The following is a 23678-nucleotide window of genomic DNA, read 5'->3' as shown; positions in this document are numbered from 1 at the left end:
AGATTAAAAATTGTTCTTGGAAGTTGTACAAACATTTTTAAAGGTGTAATATTTGGGTAATGGTTTCTCTGCCAAGGAAACGCTTTCACAAGATTCCCTCTGTAACCTCTACAAAATGGTAGGGCTACAATTCTAAAATGGCAACAAAGGGAAAAAGAACTGGATTAAGTACGTAAAGTGTGGACTTCTTAAATAAGTTTCCCCTTTTGTCTTTAAATTATCATTCAGTTGCCCCTTCTTGGCCATTCTGTTGTTGTTCTCATCAAGCAGTTTATTACCAACTTCTCCCCACCCATGTCAGCTGCAGTCCTCTTCTTTGATTTCTGTGTACAGAGTCTTCAAAACATGTGCCTATACTGTTTGTGCTGGCAGACGTGAACTAAATACCAACCTGATACTCTTGCAAACTCAAGTGAACAGGCCTCAGCATATTCACTCTTTGGTGTCCCATCTCCCATTCTACTGTGAAGCCTCACTGCTCACCTGAGGGCATTCATGGAGAGAACTTACCTAGGCCCAGAGGTGTATCATTTGCTCCCCCTCCAAACACAGACTCATAGAATAATGGGGTTGAGGGTCCACCTCACCACCACCCTCAGAGAGCACTTGTCATTCCAGCCTTAAATTCTCAACTTTTAGCCATCATGCCTTATAAATTATGACCTGCTTTCATCTGGGCAACATTGGGCAAAATGTTAAAGCAGGCAAAGTGTCATCCTTGGTGTCCTCTTACTAGAAAACACACCTAGAGTATCCTTTGGCTTTTTCTCACCTTTCTCCAGCTACCCCTGCCCCTGCAGATCACAGTGTTGGACTGAAGGTGTCCATCACCATAACTAGCACCACCTCCAATCTCTGCCTATGGAAAATTCCCCATCGCCTTCCTAAGTCCAGCTCAAATGTGACCTCCCTTGGCAGGCCTTCCTTGATGTACAGGCTGTATCTTTCTCTCTTTTGAAGCCCCATGCCCCCTTGAATTGTCTTTGCTATGGTACTTTTCACTTTCTACCACTAGACAGTAAGCTCCTCGAGTGCAGGATCCATGTCTGATTCATCTCTGGGTCCTCTGCAGGGCTGAGTCAGTGGGCTCTCCTGAAGGCATGCAGGAATGGCTCAGGAAGGGCAAGGCTCTAAACACAGTAAAACACACTCTGTCAGTAGGCTGGGTAGAGCCTAAATCTGGGATATACCTCTTATAAAGCTGATTCTTTCCTTTCCCCTTCCATTCTCACTCCCAACCCATTCCTGAAGGACCTCTCTCTTTCACTGTCTTCAGCCAGCTGTCACTGTGGGACAGAATCCTCTATGAAGGCTTTAGCTGTTAACAGCTTAGAATGTTGCTGCTCCCATAAGTCTTTGCACTGAACAGAGGGGTGGGATGGGAAGGGGTTGGGAGAGTGCTGAAGGAGGTAAGGGTGAAGATTTTAACTCCTCAATGACATGTACTCCTATTATTGTACTCCTATTAGAGGATTTAGGCATGACAGACTGGGCAAGGAAGGAATTTGGGGGGTTGGGGGGGGGCTATTTCTTGACACCCCTCCAATCATAGCCCCTTAGTATTCTGAGCTACTTTTGTTCTCTTTCTACCTATGCCTTTTTTAAAAAAAGATGTGTGTCCTGGCATAGAATAGCCCTTACATAAGTAGTAATCATTAATGTCATTACTAATAAGAACATAAATGGCGTAGACACATAGCCGACCCTAAACACATGGAGTGCTTGGAGGTACCAAGTGTAGTTGGATTTTGGTAGAGTTTCTGAAGTGTCAATGCAGATTTTGAAACCTCTGCCTCTTGGTGATGGAAACAGTCTGAGCAAAGATAAGGAGGTGAAAACCAGCGGTCTTGAGTGCATAGGGAATGGGCAATGACTGAAGAGAGGGCCCTCCCTAAAAGACTGAGAAGTGGGGGCACCTGGGTGGCTCAGGTGGTTAAGCCTCTGACTTCTGCTCAGGTCATGACCTCACAGTTTGTAGGTTCAAGCCCCACATCGGGCTTGTTGCTGTCAGCACAGAGCCCACTTTAGATCCTCTGTCCTCCCCCCTCTCTGCCCCTTCCCCGCTTATGTTGGTGCCCTCTCTCTGTCTCTCTCTCTCCTCCTGCTCCTCCTCTCTCTTTCTCGAAAATAAACATTAAAAAATTTTTAAAAAGAAACCAACTAGTGAATTTGGTTAGATGTCAGGAAGCAGTGAGAGGGGGAGAGAGAGGCCAATTTGAAGAGAGACATGATGATGAATTCAACTTCGACTTGTTGGTAAGTCAATAACGAGAAATGTCCCTTAGGAGCCTGAAGATCCCAGGCTGTGAATACATAGGGCCGAGGGTCACAGGGAGTGCATGGATCCTGCAAAGCAGCAAGTGCAAATGAAAGGGCAGAGTGCAGGATGCAGAGGGTATTCAAATGAAAAAGATGGGGTGAGAGAGGAGATGATGATAGTGGTGGTAGTGTTTTTGGTGCTTCTGAGCTCATCAATTGCAGCAGAAAAGTCCAGAAATATAAGGCCAGGGAGAAAAAATATAAGATAGGGGAGGAAGAAGTCATTAGAAACCTTAAGTGTGCTATAAGGGCAGCTTTGTTTAAGTTAAGTATTGACATTGTATTTACTTAGTGATTTAAAAAAATTAACATTTTTGCTGTTTTTCTGGGTTGGGAGACATTGATGGCTCTATAAATGTTGAGTTGAAGCGCCCATTTGGCGCTCTCCCTGGTGCTGGATTTGCATAGTGCATTCCTTGTCTTGGGGGTGTTGTGGAAACCATCCCTTTCTCTCTGTTCATCTCCCTTTAGGTGCTAGCCAGGAAATAAATTTTGCCAAATAAAGTCACCTTTACATGACTTGTACTTCTTCTCCACCCAGCATCTCTTAGGCTGATGTTTGCAGCGAAGTGTAGAAGAGAGACAGTAGTCCTTTCCAGGAGTAAAACTCTCTCCCTACATTTTTCCAAACTAAATCATGTTAACAGTGGCTTTCGTGGCTTTCAGGGGGTGGTGAGTTTATGGGGAATCCTTATTTTATTTACATTTTCCAAGTACTACTTCCATAGTTAAATTTGTCTTTTTTGAACAAAGAAAAGTACATTGAAGGTGATTGGAATTCTCACTCATAGAAAGTCTTGTAAGAGAATCCTCATAAGCCATGGCATTCTCAGTGACATGGCAATGCCTCTGAGTCTCTTTTAGGAGAAGATTCTCAGCATAATATTCAGGTTTTTAAAATTTATTTTTTAAAAAGATACATGAGTATAAACTCTGTAAGGTGAGCTTTAGGATTGTTATTGAAAACAGTTTACTACTCCCAAGTGACTGCTTCTCTTCCTTTCAATGTAGGACATCACTCATGAGTATCAACTCTTCAGTGCATTACAGGAAAATGTGGTTTTGGAAAATTCCTGAGAAAAGAACTATAAGGGCATGTCCTATGTCATATGTCTAAGAAAAACTTAGCTAGCAGGGATAAATGGAGAACATAGTCATATGGTTAAGATGTCTCAAAACCAAAGCTGGACACTATCTATGAGCTTCACGCATAAAGCACCAGGTATTACTCACTGCCCTCCACTGCTCTCTTCACACCTCCATGCTCTGAGCCAGTTGACAACATTACCTTTGTCCCCACATACTTTCTGCTGGACTGCTGTTGGGCTTTCCATTCATTCATCCAACTTTTATTGAACCCCTAGCATGTGCCTTTTACTGCATCTTTGCTCTGAGATGACAGAAATGGACATGACAGATCCTTTCCCTAAAGAGACATGAGCCTAGAGGAGAGGCAGCTGTGCTAAGGTGATAGTAAAACAGATGACTGCTGACACAAAGGCTCATACAGGGTGTTAGGGAGCCCAGAGAGCTAATTTTGCTTGACACAGGAGGGCAGAGAATAAATAAGGCGGGGGGGGGGGGGGTAGTTACAAAGGAGGAGACACTTGCACTAATTCATCAGGTACACTGGGGAGGGGGCAATGACAGAGGATCTGGGGATAGAGACCCAGAGAGGAGAGCCAGGAGTCCACATCAAGAGAAGGGCTCAGGAATGACAAAGTGATTTATCTGGGACTTATTCTGGCAAACTGTTAAGTGGAAGACTGAACCCAATGGACCAAGAACCTGAGGGGGTAGATGTAATGGGTGGAATTCTAAGATAATCTCCACCCCCTGCAGAATTCTCTCCCCCTGAGAGTGAAAAGGATTTGTGAAGATCTAGTTTCACACCTGTGACTATGTTACTTTATATAGTAAAAGGGGTTTTGTAGGTATAATCAAGGTCCCTAATCAGTTGACTTTGAGTTAATTAAAAAGGGAGATTATCCTGGGCCTGAAATAAGCAGGTGAAGTCTTTAAAAGGGTGCAGGCCTTCCCAGAAGTCAGAGTGATTCCAAGCAGAAGAGAGGCTTTCCTATTGGCCTTGAAGAAGCAATCTGCCATGCTGTAGAGAGAACCACATGGCAGGGAACAACATGTGGCCTCTAGGAGCTGCAAGTGAATTAAACAAGCAGTGAGCTTGGAAGAGGACTCTAAGCCTCAAGTAACATTCCAGCCCTGGCCAACACCTTGATTCCATCCTGGTGAGACTTTGAGCAGCTATCCCATACCTATGCCAGACCTACATGGGATAATAAATTTATGTTGTTTTAAGCCACCACGTTTGTGGTAATTTGTTATGTAGCAAGAGAAAACTCATTCAGTGGGTAAAGAGGGAGTAAATGTTGAAGACAGAGGAGGAGGTAAGCTCTAGAGTCCTATGAGAATCTGGGGAGCAAACATTCTGGTCAGGTCATCAGTCAGTGAGAGATGCTAAAGTATAAAGTCAGGCAAAAAAAAAAAAGCCCTACCTGCTTCCTAAGGGTCCCCGTGGTAGAAACTAAACTCCTGAGTCTTTCCTTCTCAAGAGGAATGCCCAGGTGAGTGATGTCAGCTGCAGCTCTGTGACTTCCCCTGCCCGACAAGAGACGGGTGGAAAGTAGAGAATCCAGAGATGATGTTTATACCCCGATGAGACATCAAAAATGTGTTTCATTCAAAGGTAAATACTTAATTTTTGTCCCATGAGACTTGGCAAGTTTCTTCCCTGAAATTTAGTTGTTTACTTTCATGTCGCTACTTGATTCCAAAAGTACAAAAGCAAACTCTTGCATTTTGTGGTGCATTTTCAGTTCTTTAAAAATATTTAAAAAATAGAAGGGCAGCCAGTTTATTTTTCCCCTCAAATGAGCCAATATTTGGTTTTTCTCTCGTTTTATTCTTTTTTAAAAAAATGGGTCACACCAGTTCCTTGTGAATTGGTGAATCATTTCAGTGTTTGAATCATTATAAAAGGTCCAGAGGGACTATTTCTTTAACACTGGAAACAATCAGAGGTTATATAATGTACATAGGAAGGACAAATAGCTTTAGAAAAGAAATCCTTCCATCTCCTTTTCTTCTACCATCTCAATGCCCCAGATGTTCACTGAAAATAATAAAACATTTTAATGACAAAATCATCTTTATAGCTCTTGTAAAGTGTGTAATAGAATATCAAATGCCTCTTCTGTGAGAAGAATATGGCACAGTGCTGTCATATCCACAGGTGGAAGCAAATTATAGACATATAAAGGCAATTAACAATACAGGATGATTATATGTGGCACAAGGAGTCCAGATAATCAAAGGTATAATTGCAGAGGAGCTGTCTTGTGTTCAGGTGACCAGCCCATCTTTAAAGGAGGAGTGATCTCCCATTGGTGGTGAGGACTGAGAAGCGGGGGTGGGAGGGTGGAGGAATGTGCTGGCATAGGGCAGGAAAAAGTTGGGAAAGTTGGAAGAGTCTAGGCATATTTGTGTAGCAATAAGTAATTCAGTTGGGCTGAAGGTAGGATTCATGTCAGAGGAAGTAGGGGAGATGTTTGGAAAATATTACTGAATCTAGGCTTTTCCTATATGCAATCGAAAGCCACTGAAGTCTTTTTGGATCCAACAAAAGCAAATGTTTCATGAAGATCCATGGTCAGTTGTGTTTGGATTGGAGGCAGGGAGCCCATTGGGAGTTTATGGCAAAAGTGATAAGGACCCAGCCAGGGCAGGGGGAAAGGAGAGGAGAAGATGGCATTCAGAATATAATATACAGAAAAATCTAAAGGATGTGAATTATCCTTTAATAAGGAATTTATTGATGTCACAAACTTTCAAAGATTTTGGCCAAGACCCTGCTTGTTTAGTGGGGACCAGTGGTCTCAGGCAACCTTCCTTTCTCTTTGCAGAGAAATATAATTGTATGTGGACTTACAGTGACATTTTTAGAGAATTAGCTCATGACTGATTGAGAACTTCAGAGATTAAAAATGGGTCACACCTGGAACAGAGTATTATAATGGTGTAAAAGTCTGCTTGCTTTGGGACAAGTGGGAGCCAACTTTTAAAGATGCTCTTCAGGTGCCAAGGGGCGCTGCTCAAGCCCTAAGTTTCCTAGGCTTCTACATATCTTTTTGTTCAGTCCTCTGCTAGGCTGCCAGTTTCTGGATCACCTCACTTTCCTCACAGAAACAGTTATCCTTAAAAGAGGAGAACCCCGAGAAGCCAGCGTGATTAGCCCAAATGCTAGTCTCATTTTCACCCTTGCCATTTTGACATTGTTTTTGCCTCCATTCTTCAACCGTCATAAAACTGAGCAGGCACTCACTGCCTCATATTTGGAGACTAGTGAGATGGAAGAGATGGGGGCACCAACATCTATTAAGCACCTACAGTGTACCAAATCCTCTGATAGAAACTAATGAATGTAAAGTTTAGCATGATGCTGAACACTTAGGGCTCTATCAATGTTCATTTCCTTTCTCCTTGCTATTAAATTAGAAAGAGGGGATGAGATGGTGATAGACAGGAGCCATAAGGAGACTGACAAGGAGAAGCCCTGTGTGTTCTGGAATGCAACAAGCAGGTTCCACCAACCTTACCAGAAATTGAAGAGAAGCTGCTCTTCACTGACCCCTTAGGAAGGAGAGAGCCCTACCAGCTCAACACTCTCAGCTCTCCTCAGCCAAGGCCAGCACTGAGGCCCAGTGGGAATTAGGGATGACTCCACCACTCTGCTGCTACTAATCCCCACAAAGCATTCCCTCCTCCATCCCCAAGTCACCTTCCTGGTCAGAAGAGGTCGTGGAAAATGATCTCACTCTTACTTCACCTTTCTTTCCTTTGTCTCATGGTGAGTTTCTGAATTTTTTATTTTTGAGAGAGGACGATAAGCACTTGCTTGAATTATGCTCCAAGGACATACAGGTCTGGAGGACCTGGGGCCTGGCTTCCCAGTGAACTTCTTTCTCTCTTGGGAGTCTCCAGATCCCACCACTGGTAGTAGTATCTCTTCCCCAAACTCCTCAGAATGACCCACATGTTACATAGAAAACCACTGTGGCTCTAGTAGTGTGAGAAGGGAAACCATTCAAACTCCAACGTCTTAGAGGCTGATGGAGTGAAGAAAACAGAACCTGAACTCAAGATACCTAGGTTCTAGTCTATGTTTCCCTTTTTAGGACCCTGAGAAAAATCACATCACCCTTTGAGTCTGTCTCCCTGTCTGCCATATAGGAATCACAAAACTAATCACAAAGGCTTGCCGGACTGTCATGAGGATGGTGAGATAACTGATGCACAGAACACTCTTGCTGATGCATAACATCTACTTATGCTAGCTAAATGGCTGACCCCTATTCTTTCTCCTGATATTTATCTCCCTTCGCAGATTCAACCCACTGGCATTACTTTGATGTAGAAAGAGAAGGTAAGTGCTTTCAAAGAGAAGAGACAGTAGAGATGGGCTGGGGAAGTAATCTTCCTTATGAAGAATTAACTCCTTGGCAAATTGCCTCAGCTTCTCCCACTCTTTTCTTTTTTTTAATATCAGATTTCATCCTTTTTCTACTTCAAGTGCTACTCTGGATACTCTCCAATGTCTTCATTTCCCTTTTGAGTTCTGGAGCCCCAAACCAGACTATATTCTCTTAAGACTATGTTTAGTAGACAAGAAGACCATAATACAGAGTCATCTTGCCATTTTTGTAGAGTTCACAAAACTAAAATAGCACTTTATATACTGTTCTATAAAAGTGGTTTGCCGTTTCCCCTCAAAAGAAAAAGACTATCAAAGATGTCTTCTAGAAAGGGAAAGCCCCAGAATCAGGCTGTAAAATGCTCTCTAATGATGTGTTGTGGTTCTGAGGGCATACAAAAGACCTTGAGAAAGATTTTGAGCTTGGATCCTAAATTTCTAATCCAAATTCCTATTATTTCACTGAATTGCAAGCTCATTAAGGTTGAGGACCATTTTTGTAGCCCCAAAAGATAGCACATAGGGACATTCCATACACCTTTGTTGAGTGAACATCAATATCAAGTATCAACCCAAACAAGGTGGAAAACTTGGAGCCATTGACTCCTGGGACCTGACACCTTCAGACCAGGGAATAGAAGATTCTTAAATATAACAGTTTCCATCAGTGGCCCTCTGCCAGTAAGCCCTGGGGTGGGGGTGGGGGGGAGTACCAACCAAAAGAGATGGATTCCAGGTGTGTTGCTAGACTTTCAGGTCTGACCAAATGGAGGAGGAAAACTGATTACAACTAAACACTGTGAACAAAATACGCACACACACCCACACACACACACACACAGCAATTAATTGAGGACTCTGAAAAATAAGTAAAAGTAGGTGGATTGGTGAAAGAAATAACTCATTACATGACCAATATGGTGACAGTGAGTTTCGTAGAATTTTTCTCCTGGCTTTGATCTGAGGGTGAGGTGACTCATGAAACTGCACAGTGGTCATAGACCACAACAACTATATGAAACAGCCAATCTTTCTGGACTAATGACCTGGAAAAGGGGCCCTTGCAAGCCAGAGTGTGTGGGAAAGATTCTTCTTGTTCTTGTCCTCATATATTTTCTCTCTCAGTTCAGTCTCAAGGCCAGATGCAGCTTCCAAACCACACTGTCATCACCATGGCAGCAGCTTGGGCACCTAAAATCCCCAAGAGGAAAATCTTGTTATCTCAGGACAGAAGAATGTAGAAGAGGGCCTCTGTTATATGAAGAGTATGAGAGCAGTCCTTGTTTTTTTTCTCTTTTCTCTTGCCACTTTATCCAGAGGAAAGGCCTAGTAGAATAAAACTTTGTGATGTCATTAGTGGCTATAACTCTGAGAAAGAGCTCTATCTTTCTAGCCAGAAAGATGATAGGTGACCCTGTTAAGCTGATGGATGTGAGGGAAATCCGGAAGAGGAAAGAGAGGAAGGAAGGGATTCCATGTATGAACCGACGTAAGTCCTGGACTTTCCCTCTGAGCCACACATGTGTGGAACATACCCAGACACACAGCAGAGGCTTTGGAACCTGAGGTGACAGCAGAACCTCTGCATACAGAAGGTGAGACAGAACTTGCAGTCTTCACTTAACTGGTTTGCTTGAATGATGAACCAAAACAAAAAATCAACTTGCTCTGATTTTAACGGGACCCAGAGTTATATAACATCCCATATAAAATATCTTAAGATACAATCCAAAATTACTCAATGTGATAAGAACTAGGAAAAGGTGAGCAATTCTCAAGGGAAAACATGAAAGACAATGTTGAAATTACAAGAAAAAAAAGATTTTGAAGCAATTTGTTACAATCATTCTTTATGATGTTAAGGTGTTTACCTTAACTCTTGAAATGAATAAAAATTAGTTATCAGTAGAGAAATAGAAACTTTTTTGAAATGGAAATTTTATAACTGAGATATACAATATCTGAAATTAAAAAATTCCCTGGATGGGCTCAATAGCAGGATGCAAATGACAGAGGGAAGAGCCAGTAGACTGAAAGAGAGATCCATAGGAGTTATCTAATCTGAAGAACACAGAGAAAAATGTTTGAAAAATAGTGAATAGAGCCTGTGGGATCTGTGGAATATCAGTCTAACATTCATGTCATTGTAGTTCTTAAGGGAACAGAGAAAGATTGATATAGAAGAAAATAGTTGAAAAAAATAATGGCTAAAGATTTCCCAAATTTGGTGAAAGATATGTTTACAGATTCAAACAGCTCAGCAAACCCCAAACAGGGTAAACTGAAAGAAAACTGAACTGAACATCCACCATTCCCTATGGCCTTACCCACCAATACCCTCCTTCTTAGACCCTGAAGACATCTGAATTTTCCACCTTGGTGTCAGGGAAGGGTCACATGAATAGGAGCTGGACTCCTAGGGATTAATCCCAGCTCACTGATTCAAGTGTGAGACCCAGGGAAAACCAATTACCCTACATGGGCTGCAGTTCCTCATCTAGAAAATCTCAGGGTTTTACTACGAGTTTCTAATTTCCTTCCTGTTCTAAAATAATTACCCCATAATCAGCTCTTCTGTGGCCTTTTTCTGTTCAAACTGATAACATTATTTATGAAAAGCTAATGCTATGAAACAAGAAACCACTTTCCTGTCAAGAGTCTTTCCACCCTTTGTAATGGTGCAGGTAACTGAAATGGAGAAGCTCCCAGAACAGAACCCAAAATGAAGTTTTATAGCAACCAGAATGGAGTTTAGCCTTCCCCAGCAGCTTCCTGCAGAGTTCTTTGAGCATCATGGGAGGCCTGGAATTCATTGCAAAGGAAAGGAAGCTCTGCTGAAAACTTTCACTGCCAATAAATGCATTTCTAATCTCATGTTTTTTCAGAGGCTAAGGAATGGAATGGAATGCACCCATGGCCTCAGATTCCTAGTTTGATGTGAGGTCTGTCAGAATATGTTAAATCTATGTCTGTAAACACAATAATAACAACCACTTGAATAGCATCTTACAGTTGACAGAGCAGTTCTCTTTCCTGCATTATCACATTTCCTCCTCCCAACCACCAACTCCTGATGCAGGTTGTAGCAGTCATCTCCTGTTTCCTCAGAGGAAACAGTCTGAGAGAGGTTGAGAGTTTTACCCCAGTCCATCTAGTACTAAGCTTGAGAAAGTGCCAACTCTTCTGGCTTCCAATTCTGTCCTCTTTTCCCACCACCAAGAACCAGAGGATCTGGGCATTGCCAAGCTATGACCTGCAACTACTGGGCAAGAGGCCAGTTAGTCCACATTTTAAGGGCAGGCTGTAGTACATTAGATCCTCTCAGTTCATTCCTCTGGAGAGGAACACGGTGTTAAGAGTTGGCTTCAATACACATTGTCCCTCTCCCAGTCCCTCATTGCCACTAGCCAGGCTGCTTGGCATGGAAAGGCTCTCTGGTATTAGACACCAGCTCTTTTGAAAATGTCTTTCTTCCCCTTCTTCTAGATGCTTGTGAATGTGCTTGGCGTTGAGTCAAGTAGGCTTGGGAATTGGTGGTTGCTTCTTCAGATTTTACCATTAAGGGGACTTGAAGGGCTTGCTGCTTGACCCTCACATGGGCTTCCCCTCTGCTCTCCTACCTCCTGAAGAATTGCACATTCCTTCCCATTATTGCACATTCATTCAGCCTCCACTCTGCATTGATGTGCCGGAGGTCATCCTTCCTCCCTTCATGAGCCAATTTCAGCTCATTTATTCACACATTGTCCCTTCATTTTCAAGAAAAGTCTCTTTGAGTATGCTAATTCTGAGTCATTGCATACCATCATCATTTCAGAACAAAAAGATGTCAAAAGGTGGGTGGGTTTATTTCATCTAGCAAGGAAATAGGCATTCTTTTCTTTGTTTTACCCTTAATGAATCAAAGCTGAGTCGTCTGGGCCTTTGAACAGGAGACTGGGTGGTGGGGAGGATGAGGTGGGGGGTAGGTACCACCCAAGCTGGGGCAATGGGCTCAAATCCGCAGGAGCTGTGTCAATGTTCCATGGAATGGGCAGAAGGGACTGAGAAAATACAGTGATAGCATGGTGTGAAGCCCTTGCACATCTCTGGGCTTCTGTTTTCCCATCTATAAAAAGATCACAGAAGAGTGTGTTGGGACTAAGGTACATGACCTTACTGAAATTACTTTTCTGAATCACTGTGCTTTCCTATGTGGACATTGGAACCTTGATTCAGGAAAAGAGGTTGAACCCTCACCTGTTTTAGGTACCTGGAGAGGTAGAGAGAGGAGGGTTTGGTGGCAGACTTAGGCTTGGATCCTGCTTCTACCAATTCCTAGCTATGTGACCCTGGGATAAGTACTTAACCTCTCTGCATCTCATTTATAAAAGGGGAATAGTACTTCTCTTGATAAGGTCCTTGTGAGGATAACATGTAATGTCTGCCACAGTTATCTCCTGGAGTTCCCCAACTCACCTACAGGATATTTAGGACAGAGGACAGGTAGACTGGGTGGGCTTGGACAGTCTTAATATCCTTCAATTTCTTTCTTGGTAAAATTGGGATACTATGTGCTTTGTAAGAGGGTTGTGACTGTGAGAAATGATGTACTAGAGGCCAGTGCAGCACTAGGACACTGTGGGTCCTTAAGTGGTAGTACTGGCCAATTAGAAGTTATCAGTATTCACCTTACCTAGGGCCAGTGCCCCTAGAAAGGGTTCCCTGGGAATATTTGTAGCAGTCCTTAGACCAGAGCCAATGTCAGAGCCTGGAGGCTGGGCCAAAGCAGAAGACACCAGTGGGTTTTGGGCCAGAGAAGGTGGGACCAAGATGCCATTAGCATGTAGGCTAGGGTCAGTAACCAGAGGTGTGGTGCAGGGTGCTCAGGCAGGGCATGGTGCCTGGCAAGAGTTCACACCCCAGGACCAGAGGGGCTACTCCACACACCCAGTTACACAGCTGTATTTTCCACAGCCTTGGGTTAAAGCAGTCTCCCTGGTGGTTTCACAGGCCTTACAATGCAAGCTGCCAGGCTGGGCTCTGGAGAGGCCTAGAGATAGGAAAACAATACCCTAGCATGGTAGCTCTCAACATGAGGACCTAGGTCACTGCAGAAGACTCACAAACATAACAGTAATCCTTTTGGGGAAGGAAGACTTTTTTTTCTTATGGTGGAAACTGGGATCTGTGGGGGTTTGGTCATGATGGACTATCTAGTGGTCCACAGACCTCTTGAGGTTCCAACACAAATGGCTTTGGGGATACACAAAGAGCTCTAAACCACTCTGGGAGAGTAATGGGATTCATCTCTTCAGTCCTTCCCTTCAAGTTTTAGTTGCATCCCCCTAGAGAACCAGGTCTCTGTATCTCTCCCCCTAACCAAACAAACAAACAAACAAAAAACAACAACAAAAAAACAACCATGACCAAACCATCTGCTAAAAATCACACACTGTTCTGTCTCAATAATCTTACATCATAGTTCAGCCTGGAATGTCCTCTCCACTCACCAAAATCCTACCCATATACAAGGCCCAATGCCAATCTCAACTCTTCCAGAAAGCCCTCCAAAATCTTTCTAGCCCACAACAATTATCCCTTCCTCAAAACACACAGTCATATCCCCATTTTCCTTTTGGATAGCTCTTATTCTTGGCTTTGTTAGCATCTGTTACTTTAATTTTTCCTTCATGAATGTTTGTTTCCCCCATCTTTCTCATTTCTTTCTTCCAGCTAGTCACCAAAACCTGTTGGTTGTACCTCTCAAAACTATCTTAAATCCATCAACTTCTCTTCACCCTTCAAGGTCATTCTCTGGTTCAGGCCACCATTACTTGCAACAGCCTCCTAAGTCTCCTGCATCTGGACCAACCCTTCCAATTCATTCTCTACCCTGAGGCCAGAGGACTGTTGCAAATACAAAAAAATACAAACCTGCCTCAAACCCTTTATCCCTCTGGCCTCAAAATAAAATATGAACTTTCCAACAGACCTTTCAAAGGCCTTCATTGACTGGTCCCTGCTCACCTTTTCAGTCACATTTCTTATTCTGCTCTCCCTACCAATGCCTTCCACCATTATCACTGAGGCCTGCCATGTTCTGGTCATGATAAATCCTTCTCAGCACCTCACAGTCCTGGACACACCCACTCTCCTGGACATTCTATCTGGAATCCTCTTCCTGCCCACCTATCATGCTTCTCACACAGCATTTGCTTTGCCTACACATATTCAGTCTTCAAGTCTCCAGTCAGTATTATCTCATCCAGTAAGCCTTGACCCCTGAGCCCTCAAACACACACTCAAGTCTAGGTGACCTACTCAGAGTACCTTGTCTCCTCCCCATCACCATACTTTTTATTTTAAAGATTTTATTAAGTAATCTTTACACCCAATGTGGGGCTCAAACTTACAACCCCAACATCAAGTGGTACGTTCCACTGACTGAGCCAACCCTCTGCCCATTCTTATTTTTAATTCTATTTTATAGTTGCCTGTTTACTGATCTCTGTCTCCCAGTAGGCTATAAGCAATTTCAGAACAAAAACTGTATCTGCAGTTTATTTTGGCATACCCAGTGTGGGGCCCAGTGTGTACCTCTCCTAGATGCTCAAATCATTTTTTAATAAATGAATGGAAAGGAGAATGAATCTATACACCAAGGGCAATAACCATTTTATATGCTTTTTTATATCTCCCTTCAGTGCCTGATTCAGGGCCCTGTGTATTCTAGGTGCAAAGAGAAGGAGGTAATCATTTGCTTTTAGAAAAAAAGCCCTCATTGTTTAAATAGAATGTTCTATTTCTTGGTATTTCCCTTTTTCCAGACTGAAGGTTTTTGAACTGCATGCTAGCAGGAATGCAGCTGACAACATAGTGACCGAGATCTGCTCCCAGGGGTTCTGGATGAGCAGGGAGATCCACAGAATTCAAGGCCCTTCAGAAGTTGAATGGGCCACTCATCAGGGAGGAGCTGTGAAAAGCCTTGATGGAATCTAGAAACTCAAATTCTCGTCCTGGCTCCTTCATCAACTCCATGCCCATAGGCAAATCACTTAGCCTCTGGAGTTCGGTTTCCTCATTGGTAAAATGCAGTAAAGAGAAGGGCTCATAATTTATCTTCATTCACAGCTCTGAGTTATCCTTCTATTAATAAACATGTCACCACATTCGCACCAGAGGTGAAGAAGAATTTGGCTGTTTCCAATCTAAATATCAGGATACCCATATCATTACAAATGAGGTAAGTGTTTTTGTGATCATAATCTTATACGTTATAAGGGGCTTAAACTTGGTAGTGAGTTTTCATATTTTTAATTTTTTTAATAACTGTGGCAGAGGCAACAATACGGGTATATCAATATCCACCCCCCCCCCACTTCCCTACCAATTTTATTAGAAATGGAAATATGCCCAGGGACACATGGGTGGCTCAGTTGTTAAGCATCTGACTCTTGATTTTGGCTCAAGTCATGATCTCATGATTCGTGGGTTTGAGCCCCACTTTGGACTCTGCTCTGATGGCATGGAGCCTGCTTGGGATTCTCTCACCCTCTCTCTGCCCCCTCCCCTGCTTGCACTCTCTCTCAAAATAGATAAATAAACCTAAAAAAAAACCAGACATGGCAATATGCCCAGTTTAAAACTATATTCCCCAGCTTCCCTTGCAGCTAAGATGATCATGTGACTAAGTTCTAGCTGATAAGATATGAGCAGAAATGTCATGTGTAGCATGTAAAGCTTCTCCAAAGGGGGACAATATGCACTTTGCCTTTTTCCTCTCCTTTCTGTTGGCTGAATGAGAATAAGATGTCTGGAATTTGACAGCCATAGTGGACCATGAGGTGATATGCTAAGAATGGTGGAACAACAAGACAGAAAGAGTTGGGTCCCTGACACCTGGAACCACCATCCCAGCCCTCGGTATTTTCTGCTGGACCTCTTTGCCATAAGAGATAAATAATTTCTGTCTTCTTTAAGCTACTGTCATTTTAGTTTTCCTGTCACATGTAACCCTAACCTGTCACCTAACCCTAACTGATAAAATAATCATCCATTTTATGCAAAACCCTGTGCTAGATGTTGCAGGGGATGTAGAGGTAGATAGGATTTAGATACACAAAGAGTTGGGCAGGAAGGCTCATTCTGGTGTGAAGGAGATCCTAAGAAAGGTTTGACTTGGCAGGGCTGTGTCAACATGAAGAGGATTTATATGAGATGAGGCCAGAGAATATGATGGAAGGATCTTGAATGCCAGGCTGACAACATTGCACTTGACCCTCTGATGGGAAAACAGAGCAGATAAGCTTGTTTCCATTTGTGGATGAAGAAACCCAAGCCTTGGCAGATTACAGGACTTGTTCAAGGTCACCCAGCCAGTAAGCCACAGAGCCTATCGCAATTCTACTGACACTTGGCCTAGTGCCATACCATAGTTCTGTGTGTCTTTGAGCAAGTCTAGGGCAAAAATGGTAGGAACGGAGGTTTTACACTTTGACACAGCCAGGGAACTAGACTGCCCTTCTCACACCCCCACACCATTAGAAGGAAACTTCAGGGGTTGCTAGAGGTTTAGGATCTAGACCTACCTTTTTTTTTTTAAGTTTATTTATTTATTTTGAGAGAGAGAGAGGCAGAGATAGAGAATCCCAAGCAGGCTCCGCACTGTCAGTGCAGAGCTCAGTATGGGGCTTGAACTCACGAACCATGAGATCATGACCTGAGTTCATGTCAAGAGATGGATGCTTAACCGACTGAGCCACACAGGTGCCCCAGGATCCAGACCTACCTTGAAATCAGAGGATTCTTCCTTGGATCCCTGCTTAGCCAACCCCATGAGGAGGCTACAGTGGCCAGGGTGCTGCTGTGCTATGTGGTAAGTACCCATGTGTCAGGCACAGTGCTGGATATTCTATATATATTTATCTAAGTTACTGCCTTCAGTAGTCTACCAAGAAAATTATAATACCACTCCTATTTTACAACAAAGATGAAGAAACTGAAGCTCTAAGAAATGAAACTACTACCCAGAGTCACTCAGTTGATGGCACTGTTGAAGTACAAAGCCACATTTGTTCAACTCCAAAACTGTGTTCTTAGCCCCACATTCTAATTTCTTCTCAATCCCTGCCAAAGCATGCAACAGTCTCCTATTATTACTCAAAACAGCAAGGACTTACCGAGTTTGATAGGTTGACCAGGGCCAGATCCCAGCTCTGCACATCCCACCTACAATCGGGAGTCAATGTCCTATCCAGGAATCTTATCACCCATGCCCTACATGTGACCCTCACATGGGTGAGGGACTTCCTGGGGAGGTGGACCCACAGATGCCAAGATCTTTGTGGCCTCAGGCCTCCCAGGATTCTCTGTCTTGGTTGGTCATGTGACAAGGATCCCAGAGTCCTCCCATCCTGGGTTCTAGAATTCACAGATTCCAGTGAGCTGTTTCATGGAATAAGGGACACTGAATTCTTTGTGTCCTTCCTGTGGCTGTCATGGTTAGAATGAATTTGTTATGATTTGTACTGGCATCCATTCAATAGACAACTGGTCATTAGAACTGAATCTCCTATCATTGCCAACATTTGGAAAGTTGAGTTTTATTTTGCCGGTCATCCAGTGTGCATCTTTCCAGTAATGTGGTATGTCCAGTGTTCCAGCATAAACCACATATTCCCCTAAGCTGACCACACTGGCTTTTTTCTGGAACTTTCACAGGAAACACCCTAAGATGTGGCCTGCAGAGCTGAAGGCGACAGATGGATCCTTGTCCCCTCTGTATTCTCTGCCCAACTACAGGAGGCCAAGTACTTTGCCAGGTTTTGCCCTGGGTCATCATCGGTCCACCCCATTCTTGTATAACCTCCCTTCCCGTTGGCAAAACACTCTTCCTTGCCAAGCTCAGCCTAAGACTCTCACCCCACACCCTCTTCCTAATCAGGCCAAAGATAGAATGTGTTTCCCTTATTTTAACTAGATTTATTAGGCTTAGCCTAAGTCTAGCAGATTTTAATAGTTATTAGTAAAACATTCTTCCATTTCCTTATAAATACTATAATCAATGTTCCTATTCTCAAATGCACCACTTAACGTATCTAAAATCAGATATGGAAGAGTAATTTCAATTTGTTCATAACAAAGTTTTCTGAAGATATAAGCAGATTTTGTCAGATTCAGTGGCACAATTCTTACAAACATGCTCATGCATTGTAGTGTGGGCAAACTATCACCAGAGCTTGTCATTACACCTTGTAGACATTCTTATCATTGGTTCTTATACAATCCTTATGATCTGTTATTGTCACCCAAAAGTGATGGCCAGTTAAGTGGTTGGATCCACATGATTACCAAAGGCTCACTGCTTCCTTGACTGCAACATTCTCATTAAAATTATGCCCTAGATGTTTCATATATGGCAACACATTATATGGCCCCCCAGGAAGCATAAGCAGTTGGTGGACATGAAAGGACCTTGAAACCCTGTATAACATAGTACATATGCCAGCTGTCCTTTAACATAGTAACAGATGGTGGCCAAAGTCCAGCTGGGCTCCAGGCCCAGCTCTACCTCTTAATAGTTGTGTGATCTCTACTAAGTCATTTACACACTCTGAACCTCAGGCTTTTCATCTGTAAAATACAAACGATAGCAATATTTTCTCTACCATGAGGTTCAAATGAGATCATGGACGGGAAATCCCTTACAGGTCATGAAGCAACACTCATACATTAGCCATTTTATCACATACATTGACTTTTAATCTTCACAACACTGGGAGATGTCATTTTCCCCTTTTACAGATGTAGAGAGTCAAGTGAGTAAGCATGGTGGACCTGAGGTCCACACCTGGGTCTCCCTGTCTGATGCTCTTTCCTCTTTGGGAGAAGGCATACTCCATGGCACCATCCCTGCTCATGGCTATGTCATACAAAGAGCACATTTAGGTGTTGTCCTTAAGCATGGCAGCAAATTAGTCCTCCAGAGCCACACAAAAGGGAAAGACCAAGGGAAGGCAGCCAAGACCCTGAGGCCTGTACTGTCCATGAACCCTACTCCCAGCCCCAGCTGCTTGACTTTCCCCAACACAAGTGTGTTAGCCAAGTACCTGTGGAGCACCTGCTTCCACCTCAGCCCCGGAGAAAGCATATGGGATTCAACTGGCACTGTCTTGAGAAGGCGTGTCATCTGGCCAAGGCAGAAACTCAGAGACACAGTAAGCAACAGTTGAACATAAAACAGTATGTGTTCAGGTGTCAGGTGAGTAATAAGGAAAGAGGGAGATTCCTAGATGCTCCACTTGGGAACACTAGAAATTCTTGAAGCTCTCTGTGGCCCCAACAAACCCTAAAAATACCTCAGTTTGGGGAAACATGGAATCTACATCATCTCCCCTCTTTCCTCAATCCCACTCTTGAGGTTTCTTTCAGCTCTATCCCTTCCTGTCCCCAAAACTGTCTCCCTCCCTGGCCTCTAGGCTCCACAATGTCAAGAGAGCAGATGTTTCCATTGCCATGTGCTGCAGACGCATTCCAGAGTCAATCCTCAATGAACGTCTACTGAACTAAGCAGATGTAGGCAGAGCACATGGACAACAACAGGGACTCAAGGCCCATGAAGAATTATGCGGACAGGCTGGACTCTGTCCTAGAAAGGGGGAGGCCTAGGCCCTCATGGAGGAGCCAAAGGGAGAGAACCCCATCAATACACTATGAACTAAATGGAGAGAAGTGCTATTTAGAAAAAAAACCTGATGAATAAAATTCCTGAGAGCAGCAACTGTCAGGGAGCAAACTCCTCCTTTTGTGTGAGAGACAGGAATGTGGACCAGTAGGTAGCTCTGTTCTGGCCACCACAGGCCAGAGCTGGGATGTGCAGGTGAAGGGTCTGCTTCCTGCACGTGAAGTAGACTGAGTGGAGCCCTGTGAGCACCTTCCTGACTTACTGTGGGGGACTCATGAGTGAGTTTTGAGGGCTCTGACCTCTTCAGAGGAAGGAGACCTGATTGCCAAGCCCAGTGCTCTTCCCTGATCTGCTGCTGAATGAGCAGGGAACAAGCAGGGGCTTTCTCTTAACTGTGTGGCCCTTACCTGATCGGGTAGCAAAAAAGGGAAATTAATAGCTACTTCATGCAAATGCCTCTCTCTTTTTGTATACTGTATTTAGAGAAACTGCTTTTGGCATTTAGAAATAAGTTTTGTATAAGAGTTTGTTGCTGCTGCTGTTAACCATCCAAACAGTAAAAGCCAAGTGGAAATCCTCAAATGTCAGTAATATTACCAAAATGCTTAAAAATATACACTAGCCCCCCCCCCTTCAGTCATCACATTTTTAAACTTCTGGAAGTATAGAGAATCTTCTGAGAAGAACTTGTCATGATCTAATGCTTGACAAAATGTTTTCCACCTTCCCTCCCCAACCTCTCCCATTAGGGTTTTTCAAGTGCACTTGATTGCAACAACTTTGGATGAAGTGAAGGTACTGTGTGGCCTTGGGCAAGTCCCTACTCCTGTGGGTGTCAGTTGCTGATTGTAGGACCTCTGAGTTTCTCTTCTGCTAAAAAGGGCCCCTTTTATAGTACCATGAGTTCAGAACTAGTGATCCAATTAGGAAACAATGCAGTTCCTAGAATTATAGGTCTGCAGGGAACATATCCCACTTCTGGCTGAACTGTTCCCAGAGTGCTACTAACACAGAGGTTCCAAACTTTCAAGCCTCAATAATGGCTCAAAGGAATTCAGTATTTTCTTTTATACCAAATGACTGCTGGAACCACAAGGGTTCTGGACAGGCCTTAGCTGGCCCAGTATAAAGAATGAAGTTGACCTTCTGCCCTTTTTCTGCTTTCTCTTCCAGTGGTCTCCTAGGCCACCTTCTCTGGAGCTCTCTCCACACCCCTATCACTGTGCCATCACCACCACAAGAGTCTGGGCTCTTGGGTGGCCTATAAGTGCACACCATGCCTGGCCCTCTCCAGCCCTCTCCTTCCCTGCTTGCTAAAAAAGTCCTTCTTTGGGAAGCTGCTTTTGGGTGGGAAGGAGCCAACTGGCTAATTCACACTGAGACATAATGCTTCGTAAGGAATTAAAATGCAGATGTCCTATAGGAGAAAAAAATCCAAGTTCCTAAAGAAGTAGAAGTTGAGGTGTCAAAGATGAACCAAGAGAGGATATTTTGTAGCATGGGAGCTTTCCAACACCAGATTTTTGGATTTTGGTGTGGCTCTACCCTTTCTTTTACAAATGTGTGCTCTTGGGAAATTTATTTAACCACCCTGAAATCTGATTTTCTATGACTATAAAATGGCTCTGGAGCCACTGACCTATCCTCATGAAATAACATTAAAGTGCTTGCAAACTGTACAGCACAGCATAGCCCTCCCATGCCTCCACCCACCACCCGCAGGTGTGTCTGGAACACCCCTCTAAGTCATCTCCTTCTTAGTTCCACTACTCAGAAACCCTGGGAGAAGAGTGAAGGAGAGAAAGATGCTAGCATGTTCCCTTCCAGCCTTCCCCATGCTGCATCTCCTCTCCACCTCTTAATCATCGCAGGGATTTCAAATGTTTTTCTGTGTGGATTTCCCCCCACCCCAAAAGAAAACACTCCAAATCTCTGAAACCGCAGGGTTTTTGACATGCTCTGCAACAGGACAACAGAAGACTGGCATGCAGGGTGGGAAAGAGGAGGATCTAAGTTGTGGACAAAATCAGGAGACCTAAAGACCGTGCTTTTTTTTTTTTTTTAACCTACACAACAACGTGTGCCTCCTGACACTATTCACAGCATCTCTCAGACCCCTTGAAGACTGGGCAGCACAATGATAGGCTTGGTGCTATTTTAAAATCAGGCAGCACATGGAATGGGGCTATCCTTACATACTCCTCTCAGTCAGAGGACAGTCCACCAGCCCCTAACAGAGTGGATACTCTCCTTTATTTAAATGTAGACGTTTCTCATTTCCAAAGATTAATATTTATAAAGTCGTAACTTTTGGGGAATTATTCTGGCTATTCCTAATTACCATTAGGCTCATATGATAACAAAGTATTCCCAAGTAAGTTTGGGAATTGGTCCAAAAATGCTAACATAGAAATAAGTGAGTAAAAACCATGTTTATTAAGACCTAGTACGATCAAATCAAGTAATGCATGCTGGAAGACAAGGTCACACACTGATCAGAGCTGGGTTAGAACACAGTTCTTTTTGTTTTTTATTTGAGAGAGAGAGAGCCCACGCTCTCTCTCAAGCTGACTCCACACTCACCTCAGAGCCCGATGTGGGGCTTGATCCCACAATTATGAGATAATGACCCAAGCCAAAATCAAGAGTTGGTCACTCAGCAGACTGAGCCACTCAGGCACCCCTAGAGCACAGTTCTAATCCAGTTCATGGATGGTTGAGAAACAGGAAAATAATATAAACTAAAAGATAATTATGAGCCAAAAATAAAAATAAAAAGACAAATTCAAAGCTGGTTCAAAACCAAACACCAATCTAAATTCAACTAACAAATAGATGTAAATTAAATGAAAAAAAGCATAAATAGTAATGCAAATTTCAGACATGCAGAGTAAATGTTAACAGGAAATCCATTTAAGTGGTCCACTGATCTGGAGTTGTTACTGTCAACAGTAGGGATCCTAGTGGGTCATAATTCTGAGGAGAAAGTGATTACATATTGGGAAAATAGGGTTAGAGACAAAACAATAACAGAATGCTGCAGCTTGTGTTTGACACAAATTGAAGTCAGAAGTGGAGTTATAACCATTTTTTTATGAAAATCAAGAAGAATAAACAGAAAAGAGTTCTTGATCCCCTTTCCACAAAAAAAGTAATAAAATGCCAGTAACAAGAAAAATGAAGTTATTAAGAGAATTCCTGAGCCCAGATAAACTCTCAGTTTGATTGGGGTGAATGCCCAAACCAGGTTGTTCTAGGACAAGGCCCTTATAGTGGCTGTGGAAAGCAGTTGAGGACAGGTACCTCGTGGTGCCTATTGTAGGGAGGGCAAGAAGTTGTGAAGACTCAGAAGACTGTGAAGAAAGGTTTCATTGTAAGGACTTTCAGACTGCAGATATTCACCTCCTCCACCATCAGCCTTCTCTGTTCTATCCTCTTGGGCTAGCAGTATGACACTAAACCTTGGGGCTTGTGCCTCATACTTACCTGGCAAATAATGAAGAGACTTCCTAAGAACCCCCCCAAATTTCCCAGTTCGATTACTGTAGGTGCCTAAATCAGGTTGCTACACAGTAAAGACCTGTTTTACTGAACACTGTCAGCTCAATTCATGGTTTCCCCAGCACCTCCCAGCCATGGCTTCCAAGAGGCCAAAACTCCTCTAGGAAAATGAAGGAAGTGCCTCTGCAATATTTAAGTCAAATGTTGGGACTCTGGAACAACAAGAAATGGAACCTGAGCAAAACTAATTGGAACATGACATGGACCTTACAGTAAAAGAATTTTTCTGGTAGAATTCTCAGCTACAAGAAAACATAGAATGTGGCTCAAGTTCAAACATTGTACTGGTAAATCTCACAGATCTAGACTTTCACTTAGAGTTTTTTTTCTTTATCAGAACGGTCCAAAATTGTACTAAGTATCTAGGAGCAATGTACCTAGACACAGCATTGGCCTTGAAAATTCAAAAACAGCAAGTTATAAAACTGGGTAAGTTGTATAGTAGAAAATGCCCCTCTTCAAGGCCATTCACCAGAAACAGAATTTTGAACCTGGAAGGAACCTTAACAGGAGACCCAGGTTTAGGGTAATAATACCATCTGATAAAAGGAGGCACAGGGCCTTGGAAAGAGGCCAGTGCAATAAAGGGCCTTAAAGTTTGAGGTTCTTTAGCTTCATGGTACATCACAGTGTTATTCATTTAAA

General features: G+C 43.2%; 1 protein-coding gene and 1 long non-coding RNA gene across 10 annotated transcripts in view; one reads left to right on the top strand and one right to left on the bottom strand.

Annotated features, from left to right (window-relative positions):
* LOC106967273 (aromatase) overlaps positions 1 to 23678 on the bottom strand; it is a 132946-nt gene that overhangs the window by 95338 nt on the left and 13930 nt on the right. The window contains exon 1 of one of the 3 annotated variants that reach the window (XM_053224021.1): positions 16969 to 20079. The exons of the other annotated variants lie outside the window; for them this stretch is intronic. The gene's annotated coding sequence lies outside the window, so the exon portion shown is untranslated. Of the gene's footprint in view, positions 1 to 16968; positions 20080 to 23678 lie in introns of those variants that run through there. 3 annotated transcript variants of the gene reach the window in all.
* Positions 1335 to 23661, top strand: LOC106967238 (uncharacterized). 7 transcript variants are annotated; one of them, XR_008299177.1, is made up of 7 exons: positions 1335 to 1409; positions 3331 to 4565; positions 4890 to 5023; positions 7512 to 7613; positions 7721 to 7759; positions 14617 to 15032; positions 17510 to 23660. It is a non-coding gene; the product is annotated as an uncharacterized LOC106967238 (long non-coding RNA). The 7 variants fall into 7 exon arrangements; XR_003423083.2 differs by lacking the exon at positions 1335 to 1409 and adding an exon at positions 2124 to 2256; XR_008299180.1 differs by lacking the exon at positions 3331 to 4565 and having other exon boundaries at positions 1364 to 1409; positions 17510 to 23661.

Source organism: Acinonyx jubatus, chromosome B3 (genome assembly GCF_027475565.1).
Source record: "Acinonyx jubatus isolate Ajub_Pintada_27869175 chromosome B3, VMU_Ajub_asm_v1.0, whole genome shotgun sequence".
NCBI lineage: Eukaryota > Metazoa > Chordata > Mammalia > Carnivora > Felidae > Acinonyx > Acinonyx jubatus.
This window is presented reverse-complemented; position numbering and strand designations above follow the sequence as displayed.